Source organism: Nothoprocta perdicaria, unplaced genomic scaffold (genome assembly GCF_003342845.1).
Source record: "Nothoprocta perdicaria isolate Ctin4 unplaced genomic scaffold, notPer1 scaffold_25, whole genome shotgun sequence".
NCBI lineage: Eukaryota > Metazoa > Chordata > Aves > Tinamiformes > Tinamidae > Nothoprocta > Nothoprocta perdicaria.
In genome coordinates this window covers 4,816,761-4,830,630 of record NW_020455477.1, presented here as the reverse complement: position 1 = coordinate 4,830,630, position 13,870 = coordinate 4,816,761, and the positions used below count along the sequence as shown (strand labels likewise).

The 13,870-nt window shown below is 47.3% G+C and overlaps 1 long non-coding RNA gene across 1 annotated transcript; it reads left to right on the top strand.

The window, feature by feature from the left end:
- The first annotated feature begins 811 nt into the window (after nt 1-811).
- Nucleotides 812-2,254, top strand: LOC112947918. Its single transcript, XR_003249495.1, has 2 exons — nt 812-915; nt 1,374-2,254. It is a non-coding gene; the product is annotated as an uncharacterized LOC112947918 (long non-coding RNA).
- Nucleotides 2,255-13,870: the final 11,616 nt, after the last annotated feature.

Below are 13,870 nucleotides of genomic sequence, written 5' to 3'. Positions count from 1 at the left end.
ACCAAGATTACCAAGCTGCTTTATGTGACTTTGTTTTCTCAGAAGCCCAGATTTGTGCTAAGCGTGCAGAGCAGTGATGAGCCATAAACAAATAACACCACAAAGCGAGGCACTAAAACAGCCAGGTTTAAGATCCTTTCTTACTAGCTCAGTATCTCTGCAACACAACCGCAGAGCTGCAAGTCTTCATTCAGTTCACATTTGTTACTTCTGTTTTCCTCTCCTTGAGGTGGGAGATAGAGATGGAGAGAAGAAATGTGATCAATAAGGAAAATTCTCCCTAGCAGCAAAAACAGCTGACAGGCCGGCTTCCCAAACCTCACCAAAAATTACTTTGTGAGTAAAAGTAGCAGGAAAGAAGTCAACTTGCAGCACTCCTGGGAGAGCTGTTATTGACAGATACAAGGATGATATAATTGCCTCCGCTGCCAGGTTTTTCTTTTATCTCAGTAAAGCCCCTTTGGATGAAAAGATCAGAAAGACAGGTGTGAAAAGATAGCATAAAGCCTGTTCCTCACTTATTTACATAATTTTATATAAAGGAGCATTGATGTATGAAGTGTAGAACAAATGCATGAATACTGAAAATAAAGTATCACCGAAAACTTAGGCACAATCCCAGCAATAAGCAAACTTAATATTTGATGAAATACACTATGGCAGAAACGCAAGGATTTACAGAAAGTTGAATGTTTAAGTGCCCAGCATCACTTTTACAAGAACTCAGAGTTGCATCTCACATTTGTGCAACAGAGAAGCAAGTTAGTATCAACACCCAGCTGGGATACCTTCCTTAACGAAGCGCACAGATACCTGAAGCCCATTTTAACCCACGCGGGGCCACCTCTCACCGCAACACTGCCCGGGTGGTGCAGCCCTGTGGCCAGGCTTCTGACGAGCCCCGGCGCCTATGGCGTGAGTACCTGGGGGGATCCCCACCCCGTGTCTCCTAACACCGAGCTTTGGCAAGCCCCTTTGCCAAAGCCTACTATTTTTAAGGCTGGGAAGGTCTGGAAAGGTACAGCGTTATGTCTTCAAGAGAGGTGCCACATTTTAAGGGGTTCACAGGGGTTCCGAAAGTACTGGCTGACCAACTGTATTGGCATGGATAATACTTGGGCACAAAAAGGATGCTGAATGCCTTAACAGCAGGTTCTGCTTCCGAGCATTGCCCCTGGAGTGGAGTGTTGTGAGCAGCTATTTGTTCTGATTAACACAAAGATGAAATCAATATGGTAGAGTGGGCAAAAAGAGCCAATAATAAAAAAACAGAAGTCAAATTGCATCAGAGCTGTTCTTCACTTAATTATTATCAAAGAGCTTCCTCCAGGGTCTCCCTTCCACTGATGTTTCTCCTTGTTTGAAACCCTCAGGACCACCCGAAGGACGAGGACGCGGACTGCATCGTGCACAACGATGAACTGAGCACCAGCTACGAAGCACCGGCGCACACGGCAGCGCAGGACGCAGGGCCCCCACGGCCCCCTGGCCAGGAGGACATCCACGAAGGGGACCTCGGCCTGGGTGGGTTCAAGGTCCAGCTTGAACATGCTCCAGCTCAACCCCAGCTGAATTCATTGGCATGAATGGTGTAACTCGAGTGCAAGACACACAAGGAAAGAAAAGACAAAAAATCCTATCATGTAAATAAGAGGCTAGAGAAATGTACTAAGCACATCAATTGAAGAAAACAGTTGTACCAACACAACCTCTCTTCCCCACAGAAGACATTTAACAGCCATACACGTACAACAACATTCAGTTTTTTCGGGACAATTCTTATGAAAGATGTAGGGTACTGCCCTATAAATGCGTCAGCTGTATTGCCTCAAATGGTGCTCAACTGCATCATGGCCCTCCATCACACATGCAAACAGGTCTGAGCAGCTGATGCCTTCAACCAGCCGGGATGCAGAGGTACATGGTGGAGGCGCTCGCACGGCTTCCCACACTGCTGCTCGAGTCCATTCGCACATCGGCCCCACGAGTTTCCATAGACAGGAGCGAGTGGGTGGTAGCTCTCCTGCTTCCCAGGCACAAAGGTGGATCAAAGAACCCACACGCAAAGCAACAACAGAAACAATGCACACAAAAAGCACTCCAAGCAAAAACAAAATAGGTATCAATGCTAGGAGTGAAAGGACTTGAATTCAGGTTTCTTACTGCCTAAAGGTTTTTACAGCCCTAGGACTCCTTAGGAGCTCTCTCACACAACATTCCCAACATCAAGATTTTCTACAGCCATAACATAGGAAAGGGCCTCCTTTCCTGCCTCTGCTCAGTGGGATTTTGAAGCTGCACCTTCCACCTAATGAAAACACAGCAGCACCTAAGCCTGAAAACTAATCTTAAAGACACCTCCTGTGCTGAGGGGGTCCTGCTAGGCACAGATAAACCAAATCAGTGGAGAAAGAGGGGAAGAGGGTCAACAAGCAAGTGCACCTCTGACTTGATTTCACCACAGATGGAAGCTGAGATACAAACTTAAGTATAATCAACTTCCATCATTTTTCCCAGCTAATTAATTACTGGTTAGATATGATGCTAGAGCAGCCGCTTAAAGAAGAAATTTGAGCACTGGAGTTCTATATGCTGTTATAAAAGACCAGAAGCTTAAACTGGCATTTTATTTTCCCCCAAACACTAATCAAAACTTCAAAGGATCTTAGTCCCCATGTGCTGTTAAAAAAATCAGGCATAACAACAAGTCTGGAGGAGAAGTAATGACTTTCCAGCCTCCCCAGGCTTTGCAAGGCCTAGCTGTATGCAATGGGAAAGATGCATAAAGGGCTGCAAGGAGGAAGGGAGACAGGATGAGCAGGTTTGGTTTATGGTTATTTTACATTATATGGTGTTACTTTGCATCCTGCAGCACAGGACAGGAGATGGCAAAGACCACAGGCAGCAGTAGGACAAGCAGTTAGAGACACACACCCCAGTGAGGTGAAAACCTGGCAACAGAATGAGAAGGGAATTATCATAGGGATTAACACAGCTCATCTCAGTCCTCAAAAATATGAGGTAAATCTCACTCAGCCTTCCTTAGGAAGCCCATAGATGATAGTGAAATCAGTGGTCTGTCCCAGTATCATGAAGATGCTAAGCAGTTTTCCCACAGCTGCTACATGAACTGGAAATGACATGTTCTTCACCACAAGTTCTGCTCTAAAGTCTGCTCCAAAGCATATCCTGCAGCATTTGCCACGACATTTTTACTGTTTTATCTATTATGCCTAATGCTCAAATGTCTCAGGCTTGAGAAAAGTGATATATCGAGAGCTCTAGGGCCAATACTCAATATTGAAATAAAGAGTCAGCAACAAAAGCTCCACACAACCCTGTCCACTTGCCTTAAAGGCTCTTGCCTACATGGGAACTTGTTCTTCACATCCTCACAGGCAAGACCTTCGCACCAAGGATGGAAAGGAGCTGCACAGTATCTTAGCAAGATGTGTGTTCATCAGCAAGAAAAATATCACTGCTTTTGGAGAAAACCAGTGATCTGAGCTACAAGCAAACCTGAAACTGCTATTAAATAACAATAAAAGTCTCTATGATCCATTACATTATTCAGCTTTGCCATTTCCTATTTTTAAGATATTCTTTTCACAGCATATGATTCAGGAGAGCCAAAACAACATTAGAACAGAAAATGTATTTGTATTCAAGTAGGAATTACTGACAACTAGTAATTCTATACGACTGTTTAAACAAAGTAATGGATGTTAAGAGCAGCCTTTAATGTTAATTTACAGTTCATAGGCTGGAGATTTAAGCTACTTAATATCACACAGTGTTTGACTGAACATGCAAGTCACTCATGATAAATGGGAGGCTGTTCTTCCCATCTGACTTAATCTAATAAACTCATTTTCCAAGCAATGTCTTAAAACACACTGTCAGAGCATAGTAACTATATATAAAGGCCAAAATATTACAAATGATGGAAATTTATAACAACTGAAATATTACACTGGACTGCAAAGCGCTTTCTAACTACAGTCAGAAGCAGCAAGTGAAGCCTGGATACCCAGAGCAGCCAGCACACAAGTGACTGCACTAAAAATCTCAGGTTACAATGACATCTTTCCCAGAGAAGTGCAGCATCCGACAGCCTCGTGGAAAGCGTGGGCCATTAGAAGTAAACATTCACCCTGCTCTGGAAAAAGCTCAAGCTTTTCCACAATAACCACATTAGCACCAAGCCTGACAAAGCACTAGGCCTTACACATAACACCCAGCTGCTCAAGTAACCACACAGAAAACACCAGAACCACTCACACCACTCTCAGCTAGCAGCTTAGATAAGAGCCTTGCTACACTGAGGGTGTCCCCTAATCTCTACAACAGGATTTGCTTCCCCTTGGAAGACTGGTCTGTTATCAACAATCAAGTAATATTGAGTCTGAAGGGTCTCAAATCCCATGTACAAACATAAGTGCAGCAATACATATGAACACACCTCAAATGCACACTAGCTTTATACAGGTGCATTCAGAACTAGCCACCAGGCTGGAGAGCCCCTGGGATACAGGATTAATTGTGCACTTTAGAAAGCAAAGCAAATATCCTGAATAGCACTTTAGCAATGGAAATGTGCTTCCTCTGAAGACAAAGTTATTTTCCTCTGCTTCCTGCTAGTGAGATGGAAAACGGCCCTTTTCAACATCTTGCAGCGAACCACTTCAAAGCATTTTAAATAACTTAACACAAGCAAGCTCATCTCTGGCAACATAATCCCAACAGACATGAGTTCTGCTTGTTGAACTGTGAAAGACTTGTCAACATTTTTATTTCATAAACACTCTTTCAGAACTCAAAAAATCTCTAGTTGATCCAAATTTCCACAGCAAGCACTAAATTAACCCATGGTATTGATCCCAATACCAGATAATTTGCAGATCTAAAACCCCCTCCTTCCTATAGCTCAGTGATTAATTTTCCTAGTAGATATTACTATTTGAGAGAGAGAATTACACTAAACATCTGAACATGTTTATTTTGAATATTGTTTATATTTGATCATCCACTTATAACAGTGGATCATAATTGGACACCCGATTGGATGCCCAGCCCTGGATACCCAGGGCTCGGGATCCCGGTGCCGGCAGGGGATGCCCGGAACATGATCCGGTTGTTGTCCTATCCCATTCTCTGCTGCTGTGCACACCTGCCTGTGCACACACCGAGGCACGGGCAGATGGACATAAACCAAATACTGCCACTTCATCCAATACAGATTGCCACCTAGGAGAGCAGTGCTATGTTTAGTGACCTAAACGCAGAAAGAAACATCCTTCGTCCTGACAAGTTCCCCTGGCAAGTGCAAGGGCCCAGGCCAAAGCTGCAGTTTTAGAAGAAGGAATGAGAATCGGAAAGGACATGGATGCAATTTCCAGACTAACGTAGTTTAGGTGCTCTGCTAGAGTAATCCTAAACCACCTTCACCAACAATCATGTAATTTTACCTTCAAAGCCTGTAAGGAGTACTACCTACATATACTTGTAATCAAAGGCACATATTCCAACTAAATTTCCTAAGGAATAATCCTCTCACTACACCACAGGCGCTTTGCTCCCAGACACGTACAGCTATAAAACCTTGGAAACGTCACGTTTGTGCAGCCACCCCAAGGAACAAACTGCAAGGGCACATCTCTGCACACGCTGGGACCCACTCTGAACGGGTCTGCAGAAGCAACGTGAACACCACGTACACGCTCAAGCTGGTTATTCCCTAGGTACTTGACAGCACTTTCTATAATCATTTAAGATCTGGTTAGCAGGGTTTATTAAAGAAAACCAGATTTGGGTGCCCTTAATTAAAAGGGTCACAGCTCATTTCTGATTTAATGACTCATCTTCTAGAATTTTTTAATTGGTTGTAGCACAAGTATTGTCTAAATGACCTCAAACACTTAATATAAGTGTTTTATATAAAAACAAATGTCTGGGCAGTCTGAGACACAATGAGGGATGGACCCACTGCACCTTCAAGCCCAGGCCATCCTGGGGATGACATCTGGATGCTCAGAAATTCATTCAGGTATCCCCAACTTCACTGCACTGATAAAACATGCTAAGTGATTTCAGAAGTGATGAATACCCCGTTGTTCATGCTGGAGCCTCGTGCTGCATTCAGCCACAGGGAAATTAGTGCATAGGAAGTGCCAAAATGCTCTGTGCTCCCAGCAGGGCTTGGAAGTAAAACAAAAGCCCGACATTAAAACGCATCTTAATCTGATCAGCACAATCAACTCCCTACTCAAAGAACAGACCCACTTTCCAGCGCTGCATGACTCAGCCGCTGCCTAAGGAACCATCTGGAGGCCTGAGCAGGACTGACCCCCTCCAGGGGATAATAAGCAACAAGAGCTAAAGGTAGAGCTGCCCAGGGAGCTCCCTGGCACCCAGCTGAGCTTTGGGCAAGCGCATCCTTCGCCTGGCACCTCCAGCCCCAGAGCGAGGACACAGGGAGCCGCCTGCACCACTTCCAGGAGGGCCGGGATCTGCATGGAAGCCCTGGGCACGCAGCAGGAATTCCTCTTCTGTGGCTGCTCCAGCACACACCTGCAGCACAGTTCAACCTCCTGTGCATCGCAGCCTTAATTGACAGGGATTTTCTCTAAGCCTCAAAAACAGAAACAAATCCTTTTGGGCACAGCAAAGCGCACCTAGAGCCAGGGGATTCTGGTGAACACTGAGTGGTGCCTGCAGCTCTTGAATTTTTTTGAGTTTTTGACAACCAGGATTTACTCCTGTTGGGAGCCCTGGTTGGGACTCAGTTTGTTTAGACTAAGCTTTCACCATCTGCTCTCACAGGCCCTAAGAACATGGAGGGAATATGAGCAGATACACACACAGAAAAGCTCTGCAATTTATATGGAATACTGTGCACCACACAGAAAAAATAGCTCCTGGGATCCCTGAGGCTTCTCCTCCAGGCAGGAGCCGAGGACTGAAATGCTGAAGCTTCAGTTCTGCACCACAGTGAAACCATTCTGTGGATTACATGAATTTGCTGTCGAGCAGCTCTGCAGCATTAAATGAAGCCAAAACTAAGCAGGCTTATAAGATTTGCTAATTAGAGATAAACCAGCTAATTTCCCTAATACATTACCTACCTGCACATAGTCCATACAAAAATCATTGTGTGTTATCCTAGAAATTAATATCTCTGAATTACTAGAGTTAAGCTACCACTGCAGTAAGTTGAGCCATCGTCACATGAAGGTGGCAGCATCTGAACATGGAGCTACCCGAAGGGCCAAGCTGTAGGATGGTGCCCAAAGGGTCAACACCAGCTGCACAGGAGAACCACGGAGCCACCCAGACACGGGAGCCACCATCCCCACTGCTCCATGTCCCAACATGTTCCTCAAGCAAAAGCCCTGGGGCTCAGGGAGACCCTGTGGCCCAGTGTCCCTCAACCACACAGCCCAAACACCTCTGTGGGGGCTGCCCGCCTTCCTGCAGGGACCGTTGGATGGGGCAGAGCTGCCTCAGAAGCCTTCCAAAAAACAGGAGATTGATGCCAAGGTTGAGGTCAGCAAGCACCAACACTTGGAAGGTGTCTAGGTCTAGCCATGAACTCTCCTGCCCCAGAAATCACTTCTGTATCAAGTGACTTCTCAAAGTCACTTCTCTATAAAATATTCTGTCTCATCTCACCGGGGCAGACAACTGCCAAAGTCAGTACAAGGGCTCACAGGGCAGAATCTGAGTCCTCTGTTCGCAGCATTCATTGACAGCCCATTTTGTGCCTTGTATTTTTCCCCTCGAGTGGTCTTTGCCTTTGCTGTCCCACCACAGTACAGACTAAACGCAAGCTACGGGATCCACAGCAGTTCAGGCACACTTGAATTAACTCTCTTGATTGTGGGCCATTTGAGGCAGAATCAATCAAAACCACAGCTCCAACACTTCGCAGGCACAAAGCACCTCTACAGCAAAATCAAGCAGTGTGCAGTAACGTGCTGATCTCACCAAGGGCTCACATCAATACTAATCACTAGTGTGTTTTGACTAGTTTCACTCATTTATTTCCTTACTGCATTAAATACCAGTAAAGAGAGATTTGATATCACATACTATATCAAAGTTCAATAGTAAAAATAGAGGTCAAAATATTTAAAAATTGATTCAGTTTTTCAGAAATTTCAGAGGGGAATTTCAGGTTTGCATTCCAGCTCAGGATGGGCAGATGATCTCAGGTAGGAGGAACCTTCATGAATTTTCTGCTGCCGCTGGACGGGCCCTTAACACCACTGCCCATCAGGTGGTCCCAGCTTCTGCAAAAGCCTCCCAAAACCCGCAGCCCCGGACCGGGGCTCCAGCCTGCACACAGATAAGGCAGGAGAAACATCTGCCACCCAGGCGTTTATCACTTGAGCACAGCTCTTCAGACCATCTCACTTCCCATCCTCGCTGCCTTGGCCCCAGCCTCAGCTCAAATAAGTTCCGCTCCTTCAGAATCATCTTTTTCCATGACAAGGCCTCAAAACCCCCAAGGGTTTAATTTGGGAACGTGACAAAGCCAGGAAGCTCCCACTAGTTAGAGGAAGGAGAGCTGCCTATTAATAACGATCATGGTGCAAATACATCTGTTAAACTGGAGCTATGCCCAAAATGAAAATTATGTTAAAAGAAGAATGGGAGGAAGAAAGTTTCTCGCATGAATTATTCAGTATAAATTATACATCCAGCTGCATAGATTTGGCAGATTCCTTTTAAAAAACAAAATCATAAGTCATTCACACATGCTGTCCACTTGGCAGATGCATTCATTTTATCCTCTTACACAAAAATTAAGACATTTTCAAGTATTGCCTCCTTTTATGTCAAAGAATCTATAAAATAAGAAGCATACAATTGGGAGAACTTGACAAGCCTCCCAATTTATTCTTTTTATTCACAAAGAAAAGTTTAGAAAAAGGAAAAAGAAAATAGCCTAAGAAAATTTATATTGAAAAAAGAAAAACCACAGGACATGAATTCTGTCCCCAGGAAAACTTCACCTGTTGGAAGCAGAGCTGATGTGTTCTCTTAGGTTGACATATAGGAAACTCTATGTGGATAAGCAGCCCTTCTGAGCCTCGCCTGCCCTCACCCATGCATGAGCTCAGGCCATGGGGAGCAGCCCCATGTCAGGGCCTGGACTTCCAACACATGGAGTGGGAGTCCGGCGGCACGGAGCGCCACCCCGGAGCAGCCACACGCCACGGTACCATGCGCTCAGCACCCGAGGAGCCCGTCGGCAGGCGGCTTTAAGCTGCTGTGTTACACAGAGGGGTTGGGAAGAGTGCAGTTACAAAAGTGTCCAAAACAGGGTTTATTTGCAGCTGTTTTCTTGCCCACTGAAGCAGGGGAACAGGCGGGTTGCATCATCCCTGCTGGGTCCTGCCCCGCAGCAAGGGAGGCAGCAGCCACCTCCTTCCCTGCAAGGCCCACGTTCAGACTCCCGATTCCTCCACCCCCAGAAACATGCAGTGCAGTGAGCTCATTACTGGAATTCATCCAGTCTTATAAAACACCTCAGCAACGTGTCAAACAGAGGCGCATGCGGCTGCAGAACAGAGATGGACAAGCGAGCACCTCTCCAAAAGGGGCACGCTGGCCTGTCCCACTGCAGACAGAGAGGGCACTCGTATCTGAGCAGGTACTCGTATCTGAGCAGGATTCCTCACAGAGGAACCTGTGCTTGGACAAGCCCTGGGCTGGGGCTTAGAGGCACCTGCTGCCAGAGTCCAGGAGCAGGTTGCATGGAGGCCACCTCTGGGTCCTGTCACACCTCACGTGTGGTCCTCCTGCTCCAAGGGATCCGCACGCTGATGTCCTGCCTCCTGCTCCAGACACAGCCCCAGGACACACCAGCTCCACTGGCACCATGGAGCAAGGCGAGGCTGAAACTTCCCTTCCCTTAATTTCAATCAGTTGCTCCCTGCATGTTGCTCCTCATTATGAAAATGAGGCCACTCTGCTTGGCACTTACACCCTTCACACACTCCAAGGCTTTAATGTTCTCACATAAAAGGAGTTTACACATAACAACTTTTTTTTTCCTTCCCCTTCTATTTAAATGGCCTGACCCAAAGTTCTCCAGCATGGGCAGGAGAAGTGGAGCCCAAGCCACAGCTTCTCCCCAGTTCTGCTTTTAAACAGGAACATGTATGCAGCCAAGCAGCACTGCAAGCCCTTCGCATCCACAGGCCAGGATAAAGTAGTGAACTTCAGTCTCACTTACAGCAACACTGTCACTCTGCACAAATGCAGCTCTATGGGGTTCTACCTCAGACCGGGGATCTGGGTGTCTCATCCAGGATATTCCCACCCAACCCACAGCTCTGCCCCTTCACTCCACAGGCCACCACAGCATCCCCATTGTGACCCAAAGAGGAATCCCCCCAGCTGCAACACGGCTGCCCTTGGCCAAGGCAGCATGGACCAGGCTCGTTGTTTGGCCTTGCTTTGAGGGCTGCTCTGCCTCAGTGCATGGCCACTGGTGGCAGATGCTCCTCTCCTGGCATCATCTCCTCCATACCCACCATCTCCTCTCGCCACAGCTGCCCAGCCAGCACCGTGCCCATCGGAAGGGACAGGGGCTGCTCTATCCCACCCACCAGCATCACCTCAGCACCAGAGCCATCCTCTGCCGCTGCTTTTGTGCGGGAGGAAAGGGCGAGTGGCTGCCCTGGTTTGGGGTCTGCCTTCACAAGCAACTGTTTCAAAACGCACATCAACAGCCTCTGAACCAGAGCCAGCTCAGTGGCTGCAGTTAGATAAACTGTGACCTGCTGCTAAACCCTCCACCGCTCAGCCAAAAACCCCTCCTGCTCCCGGTCACCTGGAACAGTGATCACTGCCAGGTTGCCCTAGTTACACTGGGAAAGGGAAGAGCACCTGGGAATCAAGTAAGGAAGCCAGCTGCCTCCTGCCTATTTATCAGGCCATCATCACCATCAAGAAGTTCAATGTGATGACAGGAGCTGTATTAACTACATTGCCCATCTCTCAGTGCACAAGCGCTGCACACATCAACTGTTTCCCCTGATGCATTCCTATCCATTTATTCCCCAATTTGCCATCTTTCACACATGCAGAAATTGGCTATTGCAGCAAATATCAACAGTTAAAAAGCTCAGGGGTCTGGTTTCCTCTCCCTTTCATCGCGAGTACCTGGATTTTCACTCCCGATTTACATCAGCAAGACCATCAAGGGGTGGCATCATGCAAGGCGCTGGGCGCCCACAGCTCACGCTGATGCGGGAAGGTCAATAGCCCTCAAATTCTTACTCCAATTAGCAGTACAATTAGACAGGCGCAGCAAAAGACAGATTAAGCCTTCCCTGCATGTTGAGGTGCAGTTCAAAAGATGAAGTAATACTTGTGTTGACCATGGGTTACTGCAATGCTAATAGGCTTGTTTGTCCTCATAAATAGAGCACCCAGGTCCTTTATGAATTGAAGGGTTGGACTTTCTGTGTGTTTACAGCCACAGGGAGATTTCTTCTTCCCATGCTTACTCTGAAAACGGCTTCATAACACAGGTTATCTTCATTATACACATTTTTTTTTTTTGCCAAATCTCACCTTTTAAAAAAAAGCTACAAAAATCAAGAAACTTGTTGGGGAAGCCGCACACCACCCATTTCCCAGCAGGATTTTCCCAGGGAATGCCTGTTCCTAGCATACAGCCTCCTAATTCACCACCAGTGTCTACAAAGCCAACACAATAGCAGCCTTTCAGCACACAGGGATAAGAGCAAGGGGGTCACCTATGAAGCCCATCAACAGTGCTCAGCCCACCAGCAAGGGGCTCGGGAAGCAGAGCTCATTAAGCCCCACGTTTAACGAGCTCAGTGCAGGCTGCACCCAGGGCTTTGTTACTGCCTGGTCTCTGCTAACAAGGCCGAGGACAGGAGCACCTCCCGCTGAACAGCCGCTCTGGCTCCGAGCCCGGCTGATGGATCACTGCAACCACTAAAGGCATCATTAGCTTTTCCTCCATTTTCATCACAGCGCTGGGGTTAAGGACAGTTTGTTCTTAGAGATTGCTTCCTTGAAGTGAAGTTAACCTAGGCAATCAGTTGCAAGGCTTGGGCTGTCATATAGTAGCAGCAAAAGACAAGTTACTCCAGCCACAAACTCCTCTTTGTAAAGAAAAAGTCAGCACAGTCTTTACTATATATAGATGGGCATAGCATTTTCCATAAGAATCCCTAACCTGGTTGCTATATTGTGGGCACTGTCCTGGACCTGTCCAACACTTCCCAGTAGCCCATAACCTGTCCCAAAACACTGGCCTTCATCCCGCAAAGAAAGCCCTGCGGGATCATCCCCCAAGGCACAGGGGGTCCTGCCACCCCACGAGGCGGCCACAGAAGGCAGAGCACCTCGGATGCTGAGCAGCTCCTAGCAGCCCTACTAGTACGAGGGCATTATACCATGTCTTTTTGTTTAAAACTAAGTTTGTATATTAAGAAGATGGTAAAATCATCCTGTTTTGCAACTGAATTTACACCATGTGTTAGAGTACAGCCTTACTGCATTGCACAGAATTAACAAGAACCAAGTTAGAGTAAAACCAGGAGGATGACCCCTAAATGTTGCATCCTCTTCTAGGAAGTTTCTCAGTATCAGAACTGTGCAATATTTCCTGCTATCCCAGCAGAGGGAGGAGACAGCAGCAGGAGACTCCCCTTCTGCCTCAGGGAGAAGGGAGAGATTAAAAAAGCACCAAAACACAGGGCACTTGTAACACCATGGTTTCAAGTGAGGGAAATAACAGTCCCCATCCCCACAAGTGATGGCCAGGACCCCCTCTGAGCACTTGCACCCTCACACCGAGCAGCACAACCCGTCCCAGCCTTTCCTCCCTCCTGAGGAACCACAGCCTTATTTATTCATGCTAAATCTTTATCTAAACTGAAAGCTCAGGGAAGAAGAAACAATCCGGCAGAAGGAGAATAGATATTGGGAAATCTGTTCCCAGTATTTTCTGCATATGACTAATGGCTACTACTCCAAGAGCTTAATTTGTTTCTTGCCATTTCCCAGCTATTCCACACTTCCCACCTATGTCCTCCTTTTTAAGCCATAACATATTCCTTGGAATCTTACGAGCAGTTTCCCCACACAGATGCATAAACATAAGCCAAGTGCACGTTCATTATTTTTGGCCTGGGCTCCTCTGCTGCTCGGAGCGCTGGGGGCACCAAGGCTCATTCTCAGCCAGGGGCTCCTGGCCTTCCCGGGGAACAAGCAACTCGCAATATCCCTCCTGGCAAGCACAAGGAAATCAGGACACAGAAGAACATTATTTGTGGAGAGTCACCGGTGTCACCCACATCTGATGCAACTCCCACAAGGGCTCTTCTCAACCATGAGGTGCTTTTCCAGCCTCCAAGCCCCATTTGCTCCCAGGGAGGGCTGCTGCCATCTCCCCTTGCACCTGCATTCCCTTCCTTCCCTACTCCAAGCTGCGAGGCCAGGACACCGCTTTGGGATGAGCACAAGGGGCTGCTCACCGAGCTGTAGGGGCTGGATAGCGGCTCCCAAGGCAGAGGAGGAAACAGCAGCTCTGCCAGGCGGCACCGCTCAGGCAATGCCCAGCGCGGGCAATGCCTGGCACGGCTCCCGCAGGAAGGAGCAACGCGCACGGCCACCTCTGCTCCATCGGCCCTGGGACATGCCGCTCCTCAAGGATGAGCTGCTCCCATGCCACTTCCAGGCTCCTGGCCAAAGGGGGTTGCCAGCAAAAAAAAAAAAAAACACACAACAACAACCAACAACAACAACACCCACACACTACTCAGACCTCTGTCCAAGTCAACTTAACTCCACATACGGAGTGGGGATGCTTTAAGAGGAG